Source organism: Panthera pardus, unplaced genomic scaffold (assembly GCF_024362965.1).
Source record: "Panthera pardus isolate Hobbes unplaced genomic scaffold, ASM2436296v1 HiC_scaffold_27, whole genome shotgun sequence".
NCBI lineage: Eukaryota > Metazoa > Chordata > Mammalia > Carnivora > Felidae > Panthera > Panthera pardus.
The window spans coordinates 120233184-120254484 of record NW_026526843.1 but is presented as its reverse complement, the minus strand read 5'-3'; the positions used below and the strand labels follow the sequence as shown (position 1 = coordinate 120254484).

At 42.2% G+C, this 21301-nt stretch overlaps 1 long non-coding RNA gene across 8 annotated transcripts in view; it reads left to right on the top strand.

The window, feature by feature from the left end:
- The window catches only part of LOC109256177 (uncharacterized), a 267030-nt gene extending 251875 nt beyond the window's left edge, over nt 1-15155 (top strand). For 5 of the 8 annotated variants that reach the window (XR_008418348.1, XR_008418347.1, XR_008418345.1 and 2 more), the window contains one exon: nt 2819-3832. This is a non-coding gene — a long non-coding RNA (uncharacterized LOC109256177). The other 3 variants (XR_008418346.1, XR_008418351.1, XR_008418350.1) reach the window with 3 other exon arrangements.
- Nucleotides 15156-21301: the final 6146 nt, after the last annotated feature.

The window sequence follows — 21301 nt, the reverse complement described above, 5'->3', positions numbered from 1 at the left end:
TACATTGTATATACACTCTATGTATCAGATACACATACTAACAATTGTTTATGCACTTGCTAAGTGTAAAAATAGCACATAAAGTATTGTAACATATAACACTGTATATACTGTATGTATGCTCTGTATATTCACTATACGTGTATATATATATCTCAGATGTATACATAAACTAACAATTCTTTCAATCATTTGCTACATCAGTGTCAGCCAGCCTCATTCTCCCAGTCTTCCTGTGGCAGTGATGTTTCTACGTCTGGTTTATAGAAAATATGCCATCTTTTAAGATATTCTTGACAGCTATCAGAGCTTTTTAGGAGAACACTTAAAAATCACAGAAATATTTCAGTGGTGTTCCGTCTTCTCTGTTCTCGTTAGTAACTGTGTAGAGAGAGGATCCATATATCCCATGGCAGACTTTAACCCCAAGGTCAGCCCAAGACCTCTGCAGATCTATGGAAAATGTCACGCTTTCAGGAGACCAACTGGGTTCAGAAAAGTTCAGCCATAGCTAAATAGAAACTATATGGCTCACTACAGTTTAAATTAGACACAGAAATGGGGCTGAAGTGTTTTCTGCACATCAGAGCTGTTTAAACCTCGCAAAGTATTTGCAGATCATGGATCTGATGAGGGATTTATGTCCAGAACATATAAAGAACTCTCACATCTCAGTAATAAAAACACATATAACCCCATTAAAAATGGGGGGGGGGGAGGAAAGCCACACAAAAGCCCTAGTATATGCAGAGTACAATCTATGCAAAACCTCTTTTATGTTTCTCTTTGCATCCCTTTTTAAATTTAATGCACAAACATGCAAGACCCTTTATTAGAGAAATTTTGCATACCGGTGAATATGGTCAAGGTTTGCCTCTCTAGGTGAAATATCAGGGGTTCAAGAATTGTACTGAGAAATAGAATAGTGTCTATTAGTTTCCTGGGGTGCCATGACTCAATACGATGGAGTACAAGCTTAAACAACCCACATTGGTTTCCCACGGTTTGGGAGCCTGGGAGTGTGAGACCCAGGAGGGGCGGAGGCTGGCTCTTCGTGAGGCCTCTCTCATTGGCGTGTAGAGGTCGTCTTGTCCCTGTGTCCTCACGTGGTCATCCCTGTGTGCGTGTCTGTGTCCTGATCTCCTCTTCTTACAAGGACCCCAGTCTTACGGGATCAGGGGCCATCCTGATGACCTCATTTTACCTTAATCCCCTTTTAAAATGACCCCCACCTCCAAATATAGACACATCCTGAGGTCTCAGAGGTTAGGACTGCCACACATGAATTTGGGGCAAGACTTGCCTCCATCCGCAATGTTCGAGGAGTCATATTCTGTCACTGGAGCTCCCGTCGGCACAAATTTTTAGAAATAAGAGATTGAGAGGCAGACGTGAACACATACACTATATATAACAAGTCTCCCGTTCAAGAAAACTACTCCATGTTTCTAAGAAAGGCTTCCTTGTAACTACAAACAACAGGCGTTTGTAATGTATCTCCATACATCCTTCTTTCCCATCCTTCCGTGCCGACTCCTAGACTCTGGTTACATTCCCAACGACGTGGCGAATCAGGGTGTCTGAGACTTAGGTCAGAGAACGCACAATCGACATCATGTCAGTGCTCCCCATCCGTGCCGTGTAAATGCCCTCCTTGCACCGGCTCCGTAGGAAGAGGACCCTACAGGCATCCACACGCGCCCGTTCTCTACGGGGACGGTGTCCGCGGCTGGTGGTATTTGCTCCTGAGGCTCTGCAGGGAAACCCACCAGCATGTCTCCTCTGTGCCCAGACCAACAATCCCGTCCCTGAGTGGCATCCCCGGGAAAGCTGGTCTGTCCCCTAAGGGCCCGCTGCTTGTCACGACAGGTGTGATGCTGCAATTTCACGTTTCGTTACAGGCTTTTCTGCTGCAGATCTGAGCTCATCACCCACAGCCCCTACCTGTGGCTCACCCTGTGGACCCGCCTTCCCCTGTGTGCCATGGGGCTGCGATTTCAACTCTGACGGTCGGGGAATCCGGGCCTTGCACGTGCCTCCACTTAGAGCCACCTGACAGACATTTAAGTGGCTCAGACGAAGGACACTGAAAAAACACAGCGAGACGATGCTGTCTCGGGCTTTCAAAGGCGTTCGGGATGTGTGTTTTCCAAAAAAGGTCACTGGACAGATTAGGGGGAAAATGCAGTATTTAAGACAGAAAACTTGCCATTTCAGTGACTACTGCGCCTTGAAAAACAAACAGACCGACAAAGCTGGCCTCAAGTTTCCAACTTGTTACAGAAGAATGATAATAATAGCATAAAATGGAGAACTGAGGTATTTCAAATTAATTTAGATATTATTTAAGAATATATACATATGACATTTAGGAATGTAGATGTATATACATATGTTATATATTCTATTATATAAATATTTATATAACCTATTATATAGAGTTATATAGATTTATAGATTATATAAGTTATAAATTATATATAAAAAGATTTATAGATTATATAAATATATTTTTATATCTGTATTTACATAAATATGTACTTATATGAGATATATTGTACTACATGCTTATACATAATATATTATTATACTATATAGCTATACATAGCACATATTTATATATATATATATATAGTTCTCATGGCTTCTGAAATATATATGTATTTTTGAATAAAATGAGAACTTAACTCTTTAAGGAGAAACAATGCAAAATATAGCACATTAAACTAAATATCTGAGGTCGAAATTCCCCTTTTATGAAATCATGCACTTAATATAAAGAGTACTTTTTTAAAAATGCTTATTTATTTTTGATCAGCACACAGCCCTCTTCGGATCCTGCGTTCGCCTCTCTCTCTGCGGCCGCGGGGCTCGAACTCAAGAACCGCGAGATCATGACCTGACTCACAGTCAGATGCTTAACGGAGCGAGCCACCCAGGCACCCCAAGGAGGGCTTTCAACTACACCATAGTAATAAGGTCAATATTGGGGAAAACAAAGAAAACCAGAGTGTATTCCCTATATTTTAGTTTGCTTTCACAAACCTTATTCTGGGGCCAAAAGGCCAAAGAACCTGACACTCATGATTGCATCTGGCACAATTTTCTGTAAAGTTCTGGAATGTTCCTCCTCTGCTCTCTCAAGGGTGAAAACACAGATTTTACAACGCTGCTGACTTTTGAAGGAACACGAAAGCCAAGACTTGGCTTCTCCTGCCGTTCCGTGGAGGTGACGATAGGGAAGAATCCATAAACTTCTCCAACAGTAACATAAACGAGCGAGGCCAAGTAAATGAACCCATCAGAAGGATGCTCAGTGTTACACACTGCAGATTCTGGAAAACTCTGGGCCAGGAAAGTTACCATCATCCTCAGACACAGGTCTGAAAGATGCCAGGTCTATGCTATAGCCGTGTGGCTCGGAAATCAGTGCAGGTACCTTCCCAAAGCAATGTACTTACCTTCTAACTCTCCCTCTCTGGCCCATGGCATCACTTTCAACCAGGAAACAGGACAGCCCGTTCCCACATCCCTTGACAACAGTGTTATGGACTAAATTATGGTCTCCTGGTGGGGGAAAGAAGATACTTTAAAGACGTATTTTTAGGGGCGCCTGGGGGGATCAGTCGGTTAAGCGTCCAACTTCAGCTCAAGTCACGATATCGGGGTTCGTGGGTTCAGGGCCTGTGTCGGGCTCTGTGCTGATGGCTCAGAGCCCGGAGCCTGCTCTGGATTCTGTGTCTCCCCCTCTCTCTGCTCCTCCCTTGGTCGTATTCTGCCTCCCTCTGTCTCATAAATAAATAAACAAAGAAATAAACGACCTATTTTTAAAGATGTATTTTTTGCCCTTTATTCTGTAAATGGATTGAGTCATATTCATATATTTTCTGATGATCAACCATTCTTGAATTCCTAGGAGAGCCACAATTTGGTTATGATGGACAATTAAGAAAATAGCTACACCTCCAAAATGAACACCATGATTTTATCCAGCAACAGCACTCCTGCGAATGGACTCTGAGAAAACCAGTGGACCAGATTTAGAGTCCCCACGTACACATGCACTTGTTTTCGCCTTATTTTTAGCAAGATTTAAATAAAAGCAAAGAAGGGAAAGAAAGCCAGTTAAATGTGCCACAACAGGGAATAATTAACCAAATCATAGTGCAATCATCCAAGGAAATAAATAACATGAATTTAAATTTAAATGGATGCGTCATGCATTCTGTATGCCCTCCACTCTAGAATTCACTCCAGATAGTAATTTGGGATGATATTTGCCTTTGCATATATAATGTTTACATTCGTGAATAATTAAAAGTGTTATTAAAAATAGTGCAAATGAATTTTAGTGTATTTTAAAACCTCCCTTTCCCTTCTTCCCAGCCTTTAAAGATAATACGTACATAAATAATAAACGTGCTATTTGGAGCATTACTCCAATCGATGCAGACATAGAAGAAAGTGCTGTTGTCTGCTAGGTGAAGAAAAAGAAGGAACATCTAGTACCCGTTAAAAAGATGCAAATACAGGGGCACCTGGGTGGCTCAGTCGGTTAAGCATCTGACTTCAGCTCAGGTCATGATGTAGCAGTTCATGGGTTCAAGCCCTGCACTGGGCTCTCTGCTGACAGCTCGGAGCCTGAACCCGGCTTTGGATTCGGTGTCTCCCTCTCTCTCTGCCCCTCGCCTGCTCATGATCTGTCGCTTGGTCGAAAATAAGTAAACATTAAAAAATATAAAAAAAATTTGAAAGATGCAAATATAACAAAATGTCAACAGCAGGCAAAGAACAGAAGGAAGGAAGGAAGAAAAATGAGAGGTTGTCATTCCCAGGTCGCCCCATATCTTTTGCCTTACAATTCTTGTGCATTATATCTATTCAGCCACATCAATGTTCTGCCTGAGCGCAAACGTCCAAAGCTGATAATTTGTTTGACCTTTGTTTAAAAATAAATTGTTTGCCTATCACAAGATAACAGGGATATGCAGGAAAATAATGAGCCAGACCGTCATCTTGCCAAGGTAGAAAGAAATTGGATGACCAGTGAGCCTTGAGAGATCGGGATGCTTTTCCCGTGACATTCTTTTAGCTCATAACAAACTATTTAATGCTGTCTGCTCTCTGGGAAGAAAAAAAAAAAAGACTTCAGTGCTTGTAAGACTTCAGTATCGCCTGAAATCTGGTTCACTGACTTTCTTAAGTCCCTCACGTCCAGCATATGCCAAATCCACCAGCAACGTTGGGTTGCTTACGAAACTGAAATGCAGCCAGGATTGGGTTTTAAGGCAGCACCCCGTCTTAAATACAGCATTTGATGTCTTTGTCTCCTGAAACCCTACAAAGAACTCTGCCCAAGCGTACTTCTGACTACTTTCTTCTTTTTTTTAAAATTTTTTTAATGTTCATTTATTCTTGAGAAAGAGAGAGAGACAGAGAGTGAGCAGGGGAGGGGTAGAGAGAGGGAGACACAGAATCCGAAGCAGCCTCCGGGCTCTGAGCTGTCAGCACACCTTTGTAACAGCCTACAAGGCCGGTTCACACTTGGGGAAGGCTGTGCGATGCAGGCCCATTCCTGAGACACCCGTAGTGATTTCCACCTCCACATCCGGCCCCTCACCTCTTCAGCACCCACACGGGCACATCTCCACCTGCACAGTCACCTTCCACCTAACCCTCACTGTCCATCCACCCCTTAACACATGTCCACACTCCAGCCCTGCCCTCCATGGATGTCCATACTCCATCCATCCCCTTAACACACATCTACGTTCCAGCCCTCCCCTACATGGATGTCCATACTCCATCCATCCCCTTAACACACATCTACACTCGAGTCCTGGCCTCCATGGAAGTCCATACTCCATCCATCGCCTTACACATCCACACTCCAGCCCTGCCCTCCGTGGATGTCCATACTCCATCCATCTCCTTAACACACGTCCACATTCCAGCCATGCCCTCCTTGGATGTCCATACTCCATCCATCCGCTTAACACACGTCCACACTCCAGTCCTGCCCTCCATGAATGTCCATACTCCATCCATCCCCTTAACACACGTCCACACTCCAGCCCTGCCCTCCATGGATGTCCATACTCCATCCATCCGCTTAACACACGTCCACACTCCAGTCCTGTCCTCCATGGGTGCCCATCCTCCATCAATTCCCCACAGCAGCCACATGATCACCAGTGAGAACAGTAATGTGGTTGAGTGTGTGGTTCATTGAACAAGACACCGGCCACGGAAGTCGATGTAGATAATGTCTTTGAAGCAGAGATTTCCAGGGTCCCAGGTACCCAGAATGGGATCTAAAAAGAAGTGCAGGTCTTTGATCTTTTGGCGTCCTTGGAGGGAGAAATCGGGACGGCGGATGATCAGAACTGGGTCCTGCGAAGTAGGACCCAGGACCGAAGCCTCTAGCCTCCGTGCTCATGGGGTTATTTTCCAGGTTTACCAGATAGCTCATCTGGCACACAGCACCCCATCTCTGGTTTTCTATCCTGGCACTCAGCAGAGTGAGAAGTGCCCGCGACTGGGAACCACTTGCAAATACCCCAGAAGGAATGATCTAATTCTAATCTGCCTGCTGCCCCATGACTGCAGGGTGGACTTGTATTCGGCAGGTGGGGTAGGTGAGGACAGACTGCCTGAGCTGTAGGTATTCTACCCACCCCCAGGGAGGGCACCACTCTCATTTGTGAATGCCAGGTGCACCCTGGTGGTCAGCCTTGCCAGACTCCCTTGGGCCTGGAGAGCAGAGAATTGCAGCTAGCTCATCGCCTGGCCGGTGGGCTGAGGAAATCCCCCCTCGAATGTCATCCTTGGGTGGGCCGCCCCCTCGCCCTGGGGTCCCCATGCTCTAGGTCACCTTCATGATCAGCACAAGCTGCCGTGCTTACTCCTGGAGAGATTAGCTTGGATTTCTGCGTGAGTCGCTGAGGCGGGCACTTAGAACGTGTTCAGGTTTCTCTAAATCTGTTCTAAACCACTGGCTGCTTTCGGAAAGGCTCTTTTCTGCTTTGAGTATTTCCCCTTATCTTCTCTGTGAACAGTAGGGTCCACCTGGGTTGTCACTCTGTTTTCATTTCTGCAGCCGTCCCTGTGTTCCTGTTTCCATTGTGTGCGTTTTTAGAAAAGACAGTGTTTACTTGACTTCCCTCCTTGCCGCTCTCATAAACAAACTCTGGCATTTGGGGTCTGTTGAGAGTGAAGAAGCCCTTATCTCTGCTCCCTTACAAAAAGCTTTGGGACGCTTCGCTTCGTGTGCGGAAGGCTGGTTTTGTTTATCTCTCCCGAGGCACAACTGAGGTCTCCGTAAGCGTTACTTTCTGTTGCCCCTCACCCTTAATTCCTGCCCTGCTGGTGAGTGGTCAAGTTCCCGCGGGGAGGGATCATGTCAAACCATTTCTCTTTCAACACTGCCACGGCCCACAGAACTATGTGTGCAATTCTCTGCTGCTTTTCCCACTAACACACGCCTGTGCCCCAACCAGTGTGGCTCCCTGCGGAAGCCCGGATATTCAAGCCCTCTACTAGCCCTCTGTAGATTCACCCCTATCCCCCTTGTTTCCTGCCCATTCCCTCCCTCTTACCTCTTTTATTCTTTGACACATTTCTCCGACCACCTTTCCTGCACAATGTGCATGTAGATCCTCCTCGCATTATGACGTCTTTTGTGAAATCAGTAGAAACGTGTGTCCATTTACCTTAGATTCTCCCTTCCTTCTGGCACCACAGGAGGAGTGCCTTAAGCCAATTGCCTTCATTTATACATGTTTATGAATCCAATAACAACAGAGTTATGCTTTTTTTTTAATTTTTTAATGCTTTATTTATTTTTGAAGCAGAAAGTGACAGAGCATGAGCAGGGGAGGGGCAGAGAGAGAGGGAGACACAGAATGCGAAGCAGGCTCCAGGCTCTGAGCTGTCAGCACAGAGCCCGACGCGGGGCTTGAACTCACAGACTGTGAGATCATGACCTGAGCCGAAGCCGGATGCCCAACCGACTGAGCCACCCAGGCGCCCCCACAGTCATACTTTAATAAGAACTATTGCACGGGGCCCCTGGGTGGCTCTGTCAGTTAACTGTCCCAGTTTTGATTTCAGCTCAGGTCATGGTCTCACGGTTTGTGAGAGCAAGCCTCAAGTCAGGCTCTGCACAGTGTGGGGCCTTCTTGGGATTCTCTCCCTCCCTCTCTCTCTCTCTCTCTGCCCCTTCCTCTACTCGCAGTTTCTCACTCTCAAAACAACATGTAAAAACATTTAAAAAAAAAAGAACTATTAGACAAGCCACTAGAGATTTATATGTCCTTGTTCTGCTTGGCCCCAAGATTAATTTTAAAAATTAATTTAGTTTTAAATGGTGCTCACATGGTAGTATCTTTCTAAATATCCAAGAAGGTAGACAACCAAGTCATAAGATTGCACAGAAAGGATCAAGCCAGAGGAAATGGTTAACCACACCTTAAGGCAATTCCTACCAAATTATTTTTGAACCCAGAAAGAAGCCTTGCCTCAGCTCCCCAAGGTTAAACAAACACCCAAGACCCAACGGTCAACTCAACAGTCAACCCAATATCTAATGGTCCTTCATGCTTCTATTCATGTTGGTCACTTCCACCCCTAAGTGCCAACTTCACATTCATCTCCTAAATGGGCTAAATGGTGAGCTTATCCTACCGACACCCCATGCCAAGTTGCAGGGGAAATGGAAACAGAGGTATTTAGTACCAGTAATAGATCCTTCTTTGTGGCCAACTCTGTCTCTCAGCAAGTGGACCCCAGTGGTCCTCCGTGAAATTCTTCTCACTGGCGAGCTTACTTTCCTCCTTGAGGACAGCCCCCCACACCACTTTAAGTACCTGAAAGCCACCAACGGGCCACAAGTCTATGGCTGTCTGCTTCTGGAATCATCAGTAAACTAGCAGAGCATCTGCTGTGGATCAAATGGTCATGGGGACTCCTCGTGAGACCGCTAGGTGTAGGTTTTGGAAGGATAGGCAGTGCAGCAGAATGAGGAACACACACGGTTCCTTCACATTTAGGCCCTGCGTCCACCCTCAGAAACTGTGGACGCTCAGTCCCAATTACTCTCCTTCCACAAAATGACCCACACCAGCTTCATGATTGTGCGGACGGGCAGTTCTTGATGGGGGCCTGGGTCGCATGGTCATTAAGCTCCACGTGAGCCTCTCTTTCTGTCTTCTGGGGCTCAAAAAGCCATCCTGAAGCTGGTTTGCGCTGGGACGCTTCGTTCACAACCTTGAGTCTTTCACTCTTGTCCCCCTGTAGACACTCCTAGTGGGTTCTGATTCGGCAAACTCTACTGGTGCTATCGGGTCATCAATGCCAAGTAACATGGCTTCTCACGCTGCCTCCTCCTCGACCTGCTAAAAATTCCTTTCCTTAATGCGAGTCTCTGCCAAAGCAGTGAAGTGCTTCAGATAACTCAGTGGATGCAGTAAGAACGTTATACTCGAGTGAAATGCATGTTATCTCAAAAACCCAAAGTGGGGGTGCAAATGGGGCACCTCTTCTCTCAACTGAGATCAAATGCCCTGGCAAGTCTCAGCCAGCAGATCGTACAAAAACGTTACCTGAGCAGCCAATCCCTTAATTTTGTGTGTGTGATATTCATTTGCTGCCCTTGGTTAACATTTCTCTCCAAGGCTCTCAAGGCAATTGCTTCTTCTTGCTTTACAGGCCCTATCACCATGATTGAATCAAAACTGTGTGCGAGGAATATGTCTGTCTCCTAAGATAGGACGGGGATCAAATATCCTTCCAATAATAGCTTTCGGGGGCAAGTCTGTGCAATACATGGCATATCCTACTAGGTCCTGCTTCTTGAACTGTCCGCCTCCAACACTCGAGCTGTGATGATTAGGAAAGTGACACAAAAGAATTTCCCGTATCCATAGATGCTTCCCAGATTTCAGGGTCGACGTAAGCCACTTGTGGAACAGCAAAGAAATTAGCAACACCGTATGAGTAAGCTCACCATGATCCAGGAAATCTCCACACAACCTGACAGTCCTCAGCCAAGCCCAAGAGGCTCATTGAATTGGCATTGGTTTAGTTCGCTACAGCTGCCATAACACAATATCACACACAGCGTAGCTTAAACAACAGCAATTGGTTTTTTGCAGTGGTGGAGGCTGGGAGTCTGAGATTCAGGCGGGGCCAAGGCTGGTTCCTCCTGAGGCCTCTTTCCTTGGCATGTAGACCCCGTCTTTTCCCTGTGTCCTACAAGGTCATCCCTCTGTGCATGTCTGTGTCCTAATTTCTTCTTATAAGGACCTCACTCCTATGGGATCAGGGCCCACCTATATAACATCATTTTACCATAATCACCTCTTCAGAGACCTGTCTCCCAATTCATTTCCATTCAGACGTCCTGTGGGTTAGGGCTTCAACATGTTCGTTTTGAGTAGACAAAATTCAGCTCATAACAAGTATACATTAAGAACCACTATCCCTACATATTGCAAGACTGTAAAGAGAGCACGAATCTCCATCATTTTCTAGGGACCTCTTGTTGGTTGGGTTTACCATTTTGGTAAGAAGGAGAAACCTGACAAGTCCTGCCATTATAATCCAGACTTGAAGGTAAAAAGCCAATGTTCAGGTCCCTGCCAGTTATCAAGCATATCAAGTCCAAATATACATTCAGAAACAGGGGAAATAGTGACACGCTGGCTTGGACCTACTTTGCTCAAAGTGGGATGGATTTGTAGCACAACTCCATTCAATGGAACCCCCTTCTCCGAAAAGTCCCCATTCTCAGTTACAAGAGAATCATTCTGAGCCAAGGAGGATATGTGCGAAGTCAGAGCCAGTGGCCCATGAATCTTGAAAAGTCTGATGTTTTTAGTTCTTCATGTAAAGTTACTTTTGTAAATGCTTTTGACTCCCTTTGGGAACCCTTACATGTACTCACAGGGCCCTTCTTGGACGACTCCCAGTCTGGAAATAACGTAGGTCTGGGTACAGTTGAGGCAGCATGTGCCAGAAGAGAACTACCCACTCGTCGTAATTATTTCTTCCCCCAACATTGGACCCTAACATGTGCAGCGTCTGTATTTGGGCCCCAGGGATGTCGTGATAGATTAGCGTCATGAAAGATCTTTGTGAGTGAAACCTACTGGCTCCCACACTGGTCCTCGATGTCTATCCCTCAAACTCCCACGGACGGGGCAGCTTAAGCAAGAGATATTCCTTTCTCCCAGTCTTGGAGGCTGGAGTTGGAGATCTTGGCATGGGCAGAGCTGGCTTCTCCCCGCTTGACATGGAGTCTAGGCCACCCTCCCGCTGTTGTGTCACATGGCCTTTCCTTGCACACCAATCCTATTGAATTAGAACCCTACAGTCGTGACCTCACTGAGCTTTAATTACCTCATCAAAGCCCTATCTCCAAATCTAGTCACATTGGGAAGTGAGGGCTTCAAGATATAAATTTGGGGAGAACACAGTCCATAGCGCTTTGCATACACATAACAGCACTTTTGACGAGGGCTCGGTTCGCTTATCAATATTCTTCTTGGTGGTCTTATGACGGGAGAGAATGTTGCACCCCCATAGAGAGCACAGACAGCTCACACATGCCCAGAGTCTTCACATCTTCATACACCGCCTTTCACATCACACCAGCGACTTTCCGACATCTCACCTTACATAGTATTCAGTCAACACACCAAATAGTTCAAGGCATTCCCAGGTGCTCTTGTAGATGCAGCCATAGAAATAAAATTAAACTAATTTTTAAAAAAAAAAATTTTTTTAACGTTTATTTATTTTTGAGACAGAGAGAGAGCATAAATGGGGGAGGGTCAGAGAGAGAGGGAGACACAGAATCGGAAGCAGGCTCCAGGCTCGGAGCCATCAGCCCAGAGCCCGATGCGGGACTCGAACTCACGGACCGCGAGATCATGACCTGAGCCGAAGTCGGACGCTTAACCGACCAAGCCACCCAGGCGCCCCAAAATTAAACTAATTTTTAATAATTTTCCTCTCTCTTTGACTAGTACATTCACAATCTCTCTCCATTTCCACACATATTCCCAGCAGATTTTGTGATTGAAAAAAACAGCAAAATATTGTCTTCATTTGAGTGCATTCTTCTCTTCTCCCTGGATTCATTTAATACAAATGACCCCAGGGCCAGCTGGGATCTGACTTTCGGGATAGTCTTGGAGACCACGGGAAAGGAAAGGGGTGGGGCATATAGAGAGAGATGACAGTCCCTTCGAAGGTAACGTCTCAGGTGAGGTGGTGTGTCAGGTGAGGTAACAGCTCATGTACGATAATACGTCAGGTGAGGTAATATCTCAGGTAAGATGATACGTCAGGTGAGGTGATATGTCAGGTGTGGTGACATCTCAGGTGACAATGTTACGAGGTGTTCCAGCAACGTGGGCGCAGCCTCATTCACCTACCCTGAGTATTTATGAGTGAGGGAATATCCTGAAATGTTCCCATTACAGTACCTGGAGTCTCACCTCGTCTCCATCAACCTGACTAGACACGGAGGAAAGGTGCACGTCAAGCTTTGTTGAAACCACAGTATCACATACCTCGTCAATTTCACATATAGCAAGCCTGGGTCCATAAAAAAAAATTACAGCTTATTTTTAAGGTAAATAGGACAATCTTTTCTTTCCTGGTGACACCCTGAGCTGAGAAATAACATTTCGAATCAGAGATTTTCTTTAAGGATCCATACATAGCATGGTAAGAAATATCTACCACACCTAGGTTCTTACCGTCGGTGAGCCAATTAAACTGGCTTGTTGCGGCCGTATGTGGATTGCCAAACCACTGCCTTCACTGAGCCCTGCGCTGCGATTACTAATTGAAGTGCCTTCTACCATCGCATTCGAGCATCACTTCAAAGGAAAATAACCGACCAGAAATTCCCTTGCCTTGATGGTCTATTACCACACCCACTTCAGTAACCTGTTGTTGAGTGCACGGCATTGACGATGGAACTCACTGAATGTACTCTACGTGAAAAAGATTTTGTAGTTTAAATTTGTGGGGTTTTTTGAGAGAGAGACAAGAGCCCAATTTCAAGCCATCCTTTGAAGTAAACATGGCCCTGACCAGTGGGACGACCCCCTTGCCAGCCTCAGAACCCCAGAACCACAACACTACGATGGATTCCCAGAGCATAGTGAGGTATCTGGTCTACCTCACACATGTAGAGGGATGCGGGTTCCTCAAAGGAGAAAAACGGGGACCTGGCTGGGGACCCACATGCGTTCGTGGGTGTCTGTCAGAACTAATACTTTAGTTACCAACCTGCAGAATTCTTGGAGGAAAATCAAGCACAGAACTTCAAAAGATACTGGAAAATGCAGCAGAAATTTGGGGTTTGTGTCTGCTCTAGCCAAGGTTTATTTACTTGACGTTTATGCCTACAGAAAGTCGGGCTGAGAAAATATAATTAGATGTGGATATAATTATACATGGAGTTACATATAACTACATCTACCATATTACAATCACATGTCTTATATATATAGTATCTATGTACTTGCATCTGTGCATAAATGTTGAATTAAATTAAGATAAGACTAGTGAGTTCATAGACAACTGTAGGCATGTGTATGCATATGCGTGGACAAGCATATACATCTATGTATAAACACCCATGTGTATATGTAAAAGGTGTATATACATATATATGTATATGCACACACAGGTATATGCATGTATATAGGCCTATATATTAATGGATATACACATACACATGTGCACACACATATCCATGTATATGCATGTATATATACATATATACATGCATATACAATCATGCATATACATGGATGTGTACATGCATATAGATATGTGCATGTATTTGCACACACACATCCATGAATATGCATATATATACATATATATTCATGGATATGCATGTACCTATACATATGGATATGCACACATACATACATGTGTATGCATGTATATATGTATATATATTCATGTACTTGCATATACATATACATATGTATATGTGTATATATATATATATATATATATATATATATGTTTTCATGGATATGCACCATAATAATATATACATAATACACACACAAATAATACATGTTATCATGTTCAAGAACTGCATCCATGTGTGTGTGTGTGTGTGTGTGTGTATATATATATATATATTTTCATGAATATGCACCATAATAATATATACATAATACACACACAAATAATACATGTTATCATGTTCAAGAACTGCCATTGGGAAGTGACCAAGAAATCAGTGTTCAGAATTTATGAATAAACCTTTGACTTGAAAATTTTTAACTTGGTGATTACTCAGTGCTCCTTGGCATCGTGTCAAGGGCTTGCGTTTAGAGCAATTTCCCATTTATGGCCCTTATTCATGAAAGCAGACATGCACCAATGAGTTTCTAGAAATGGACTCTATTCAATCTACTCTCAAAAATATGCATTAATAAATAATGTTTTGATTAATAACCGGGACGTCCCTGCAAGAGTAACTTCGGTTACTAGGATCAAGGAAATCCTTGATCTACTCAACCTTAAGTGAATAATAAGAGTGCCGATCGCTTCTGAATTTTTGCTGTTTTCGTTGCTTATGTTCCTAGCCTCCCCTTAATAACATAAATCTTGGTTGGGAGGCGTTTTCTAGGACCCCTGTGTGTAACACAGCACATGCCGCATTACAGTTTAACCTGTTCCACCGACACTGTGTGAAAGCATTTTGTAGCGAGATCTGTGAAATGGAAGACGTATAACATTAGCAGTGCTTCTGATGAAACGCTTTTAGTTTGAAGGATGGACTAATTCACTCAAATCGCATAAAAGCCAACGCGATACGTAAAGTTCTCGGAGTGCAAACTTCAACGTCGCTATCTTACACCCAGTCTGACAGCAAGGTTTAAAAACCAGGAGGACTTGATGAATTCCAGTCGGGTCCTTTGTTAATGGACTACATCTAACGCAGCAGGTCCCGAGAGCTCGAGATCACTTTATATTCTGTTCGGCAGAAAGAAAAGAACATTCTGTATTCAGCATTACTCTTCCTGCAAATGTAATTGTGCCTCCAACATGTAAGTGAGGTTTCGGGCTTGTAAAATGTGGCGTGCATTAAAACTAGCATTTAGTGGAACTGGGTATGGTGTAGTTTCAATAAAAATACATGAATTTGTCTCAATTATCCTCCTCTCCCTCCCTTTTTTTGGCAGGCTATCTAGTTTTGTGTTTGGCTAAAGTCAAACACCATATTATGCAAAAATATAAAAACAGTAAAGGATTTACTTGTATAAATTTATAGATGTAATAGATGCCTTTTTGCAGGTAATTATCTTCTTTGTTAAAAGTTTATGTATTTTGAGAGAGAGAGTGTGGGGGCCAGCAGGGGAGGGACAGAGGGAGAGGAGGAGAGAGAGATTCCCAAGCAGCCTCCACACTGTGTAGGGTCTGATGCGGGGCTCGAACCATGAGATCATGACCTGAGCCGAAATCAAGAGCCAAACTGTTAACCAATTGGGCCACCCAGGTGTCCTTGTTTTGCTTTAAAAATTTTTTTTAATGTTTATTTTTGAGAGAGGGAGAGAGAGCTTGAGCGAGGGAGGGGGGCAGAGAGAGGAAGAAACAGAACTTGAAACAGGCTCCAGGCTCTGAGCTGTTAACACAGAGCCCGACACGGGGCTCAAACTCTCAAATTGTGACATTATGGTAGACACTTAACTGACTGAGCCACCCAGGCGCCCCATGTTTTGTTTATATAATTGGGAAAAGTAGACTGATTTTTTGGATTATTTTTGCTTCCACGAAAATGTATATTATATAATTTATTTAATTTCCTATTTATTCAAATAGATAGCATGTGTATATACACATATCTACATATGTGACATATATGTATGCATGTATGTTCACTTCTTCAAGGTGTATCGTATGATGCATGTGTATCTGTATATACACATAAATAAACATAGAAGTTTGTATATCAATGTTTATATATCTATAAAAATGTCATCTGTGATCAGTGATTACAACTCGTAGAGAGCTCAGATGATGATTAGCATATTTTTTAGCCACAAAGTATTTGTCAATTAAGGTATGGGCAGTTCTTTTAAACATAATCCTCTTGCACACTTAATAGGCTACAGTATTATGTGAACGTAACTTATATATGCATCGGAAAACCAAAAAAAAAAAAAAATTCACTTGACTCGCTTTACTGAGATATTAGCTTCATCGAAGTGGTCTGTAACAAAATCAGCAATATCTCTGAGGTATGCCTGTAAAAAATTCGGGACGTACACCATTTTGGGGTATTACAAAGGTTAGGGGCATCGTCCATCTTGTCCAGATATTTGGGGCACCTGTCATTGTATTTGTGGGAATACTTTTCTTAAATATGCACCAGAAATCAAATATTCAAAAAATTAGGCAGAGCACTCAGACTTCTGTGCTATGGGAGAGAATTGAAGTCCTTGACATTTAGCCAAAAATTATAATAATAGTAATTTTTCAACATCACGGCATCATCTTGCTTTGGCCATTCTGTCTCCTTTCTGTGTTGCTATCTCCTGACCCCAAAGTCATGCCTTAACCCGATTTAATCTGGATTTCACGTAGTCAAGGCAAAGAGACCACGTTTGCTAAGCTTTCTGGTTACTTAGTTTTCAAACTCAATGAACAGTAAATAATTGCTGATATGGTTCCACCTTCCTGGAATATCTTTCTTACCTACAAGCATCAACATTCTAGAAGTCGCCACATGAAAGCTGAAATGCTATTATCTCCTTTCATATCCTACTCTATCGAGAAGGACTCTATTAATTATACGTAGGAAGAATTAAGAAATGCTCCCTTATCATCCACGTTGATAGGGTTATTCGTGTCTCATGAAGATTATTTTGGGTTTTTTTAATTGAAAGTGGAAGTTATATAAACCACATTATACCTGTTGTCTTTGAAGCTTACCAAATGAGCAAAACCATTTATCTCCATATGCCTTGTAATAGAGCTATTTATGTGCACATCATTCTCCGCTACCTGATAATGAATTCTGGAGAACAATGACTATTCTCATTCACCGATTTGTTTCTGACAGTGTCTAGCATAATTCAGTTGTAGGTACTTAATAAATGTTGCATTGAATTTCCTTCCCTTCAGATCACATGCTCTCTTATGAGAGAAGGGATTTAATGCACGTACAAAGCGTGCATTCCTTCTCTCATGTGTCCATACTTAGGGCAGCCTGCACAATCTTAGACTGCGTCCGAGTCTAAGATTGTGGATATATTGCATTCAGAGTTAGCTTTTCTTAATATATTTTGAATTTGCCCGACCATCACTGACATGTGCCATTAAAAATGGCGGTGACTTGGGGCACCCAAGTGGCTCACCCGGTTGAGCGTCTGACTCTTGATTTCGGCTCAGGTCGTGATCCCAGGGTCGGGGATCGAGCCCCAAGTGGGGCTTTGTGCTGAGTGTGGAGCCTGCTTGAGATTCTTTGTCTCTTTCAGTCCCTCTCCCCAGCTCCCACTCTCTCTCTCTCAAATTAAAAATAACAGGATAGGATAGGATAGGATGAGATGAGAGGAGATAAAGTAGAATGAAATGAAGTGAAATGAAATGAAATAAAATAGCAGTGCCTGCTAATGTGAGACACAGAAACAATATTCCCCATGATGGGTAGGGTGGGACTCATACCTTACTGCTTTTGGAGGAGAGAGAAGGTTTCGATGGTCAATCCCAGGCCACTATAAACCCTCCACCCTCTGTTGTGGCCAAATTGATGCTTCATACCGATCTGATTTAGATGGTCAAGTATTTTCATATGATTTTATTAAAAATATGGTTGAATTTATGAGAAGGTGCCTGAACCATCGATTGCAGACCAGCGCATTACAGAACGCAGTGATTATGGCTCGTTGGTCTGTTTAGCTACATGGCATTCTCCAGACATAGGTCTAGAGTTGCCAGATGAGATACAGGATGCCCAGTTACAGTTGAAATAAAGACAAACAACGCATATTTTTATTGGAAAGACACTTGCCATATATTACATGGACACACCTGTAATAAAAATACTGTGTATGTGAAATTCAAGTTCAACGTGGAACTCTATAATTTGCTGAAACTGGCCACATGTGTTGACCCACTGGAAGAATGATAAATATACTCAAGAACTGAAGGCTTTAGAACCATCCGAATAGGAAGATACAATAACCACAATGTACTCTGTTAAAAGTTCTAAAATGTATAACTTTCCCCCTGAACCTTAGCTGGCTTCCAATTCCCGTGTCGTTAGGGAATTTGGAAATGGTTGTTCTCTGCGTGATTTTTTTTTAAAAGTTTAATCATTCCTCAGGTTTTATTTCTTCAGGCTAAATTATCTCAATTCTTTGATCATTCTCTTCAGTGTCTGTTAAATATTTCAAAATAATGGTTTTCATTAATATACAAAATTGATGCTAAAGAAAAATTAGAGAAGGACCAGCTGGCTTAATGACTTCATGGAAAATAAAGGCTCTTTCTGTGCTATTTAATGATAATATTGCATGTTAATGTCTAATCAGAAGAGCGTCTATGAATAATGTGAAGAAGTTAGCATATTAATGAACCCAGCCCATATGCTTAAAAGTTATGAAAGTCACTGCTGGATTTTTATGTAAAATAATAGTCCCTGAAGATAAATATGTTTGGCAGGTTTTTGATAACACAGCCACTGGTCTTTATTAATCTTAGAACTGTGTCATTCAGATATTACCAATTTCGATAGGTCTAGACATCTCAAAGAAAATACTACTTCAGTTTCTTTATTGAAAGAAAGTGGAAGTCAGATAAAAGACATTATAGCTATAAAATCTCAGGAGTTGGGCAGAATTACACAACAGCTTTGGAATGCTAATGGGACGCCACAAGTAACACTTGAAGGTAATTCTGCTCGGAGCTTTGGAAGCATCCAGGACCGAAAAGTCTAATTAGTCCAGCTCACGTGGATGATTAAATAAAGGCTTCTCTGGAGTGAATTCTAAAAACCGTTAACTTTTTTCTTTTCTTCTGGCAAAAGAAAAGAAAGACAGCAAAGGAAAGAAAAACAAGTCTGAAATATCACGTACGGTTCAGCAATAAAAGAATACACTTGACAGCTTACACATTCCTCTGAGCTGGTCAAATATAAAGACTGTCTTCGATACTGACATTATAAATATGTGTAAAGTGGTAATTGTTTCGCCAATCATGATAAATCTGTTGTTCATATCATTGGCTACATGCAGGGATTACTCTATCTGCCATATTCCCAGTGATTTCTACGATTAATGATGGGATACAGAAAGAAAGCAGTGCCTAATACATTTGAATAGGGCTCTCACAAAGGGCAAAATGAATGGGTCTTTAAAAAGGGGGTTATTGGGGCGCCTGGGTGGCTTGGTCGGTTAAGCGTCCGACTTCGGCTCAGGTCATGATCTCACGGTCCGTGAGTTCGAGCCCCGCGTCGGGCTCTGTGCTGACAGCTCAGAGCCTGGAGCTTGTTTCAGATTCTGTGTCTCCCTCTCTCTCTGCCCCTCCCCTGTTCATGCTCTGTCTCTCTCTGTCTCAAAAATAAATAAACGTTAAAAAAAATTAAAAAATAAATAAATAAAAGGGGGTTATTGGACGCAGGATGAACAATAACCATTTCCAGATGGATATTCTCCCCATGACAATAAATACACTCCATGCAATGCCATAAAAACATACACATACTCCATTTATGCAGCTTGGGAAGATGCTATTAAAGTTTATATGAAAAAATGTGTGAAGATAATTAGAAAAAAACACAAAACCCTGTTATTGAGAAGTAGCCCTACCAGACATTTAAAAAGTACAGGGTCTCTATTCTTAAAAATGGTGTAGTTTTATATGATAAAAAATAAGTGGGACCAAAGAGAAAGTTCATAACTAGGCCAAATATATATGGGGATGTGCCTGAAACAGCATCTCAAATTATTGGGCAGACGTTTACTTCTTACTACATAGTGTTGGGACAACTGGTTAGACGCTTAGAAAACAATTGGCATTAGTTATGTATTTCACAGCAAAGGAAAGACTAGGCTCCAGATGGGGAAATTAAATGTTAAAATAAAAATATTAAAGAAAAAGAAAAGAAAAATATTAGTGCCAAATATAACATGAGTGAATTCCCTTTCATAACTATGACTAAAAACCCAGATATGTCACAAATGCCTCTTTAAAAATTCTGACTACATTCAAAAGATTTTTTGAATGGCAAAACAAACAAGCGAAAAAAAACTCCCACGAAAAACAAAAAACAAAAAGCAAGCAAGCAAGCAAACAAACAAAAGTCCCCAACCCCTTAACACTATGAACAAAGTCAAAAGGCAACTAGGAAAAATACAGAAAATATTCACAACATACATAGTAGATTAAGGGCTACATAAACATAATGAATAAAGATTTTTCTGTAAGTTGAGAAAACACAACTAAAAAGTTTTTTTAATTGGCAAAAAAATCATTAATAAGCAATATATGTGTGTGTGTGTGTATATATATATATATATATATATATATAATGGCCCTTAATCACAGGGGAAAAAAAGATGTTCAGCCACACTCAGAGAAACAGAAACTAAATTTATACCTTCACTGGGATCGCAGTTCCCTCCTAAACATTTTATGAAAATTTGCTGTGGTGATAAGGAAACGTCAATCCTTGTCAATTTCCAGTGAACCCAGAGTTTTATCACCCTTTTGAAGGGAAATTCAACACCATCTGAAAAACAATAAAGCAAAAAATATTGCAAACAACAACAAAATCACTATATATTCGTTAACTTTCAAGCCTTCAGTAGCAATGCTCAGAATTTACCCTGAAGATAGGCTTCCAACAGGATGAAAACACACACCTACAAGGAGATTCATGGTAGCATTGTTTGAAATTGCAAAATATTGGGGGGAAAAAACCCTACATGCCCATACATATGAGAGTGCTTGAATAAACCATGGGGAATACACAGAGTACGGGATTAGGAAACTGAAAATTTAAAAAAAGAGAGAGAAAATACAAACGGTTCTTTTGAACTGGCATGGAGAATCTTCAGATAGTATTGCTAAGTGAAAAAGCAAAATACAAGTCTCCTAGTCTTTCTCTTGTGCACAAAAACATAAAGAAGCTAAAAGGTAAAGCGAAAAATGAAAAGGTTCATTGGTATAAAAAATAATACAGTAAGAGTAAATCAGGAAGTGGTGATATTTGTCACAATTATATAGAAATTGCAAAATGTTGGGGGGAAAAATC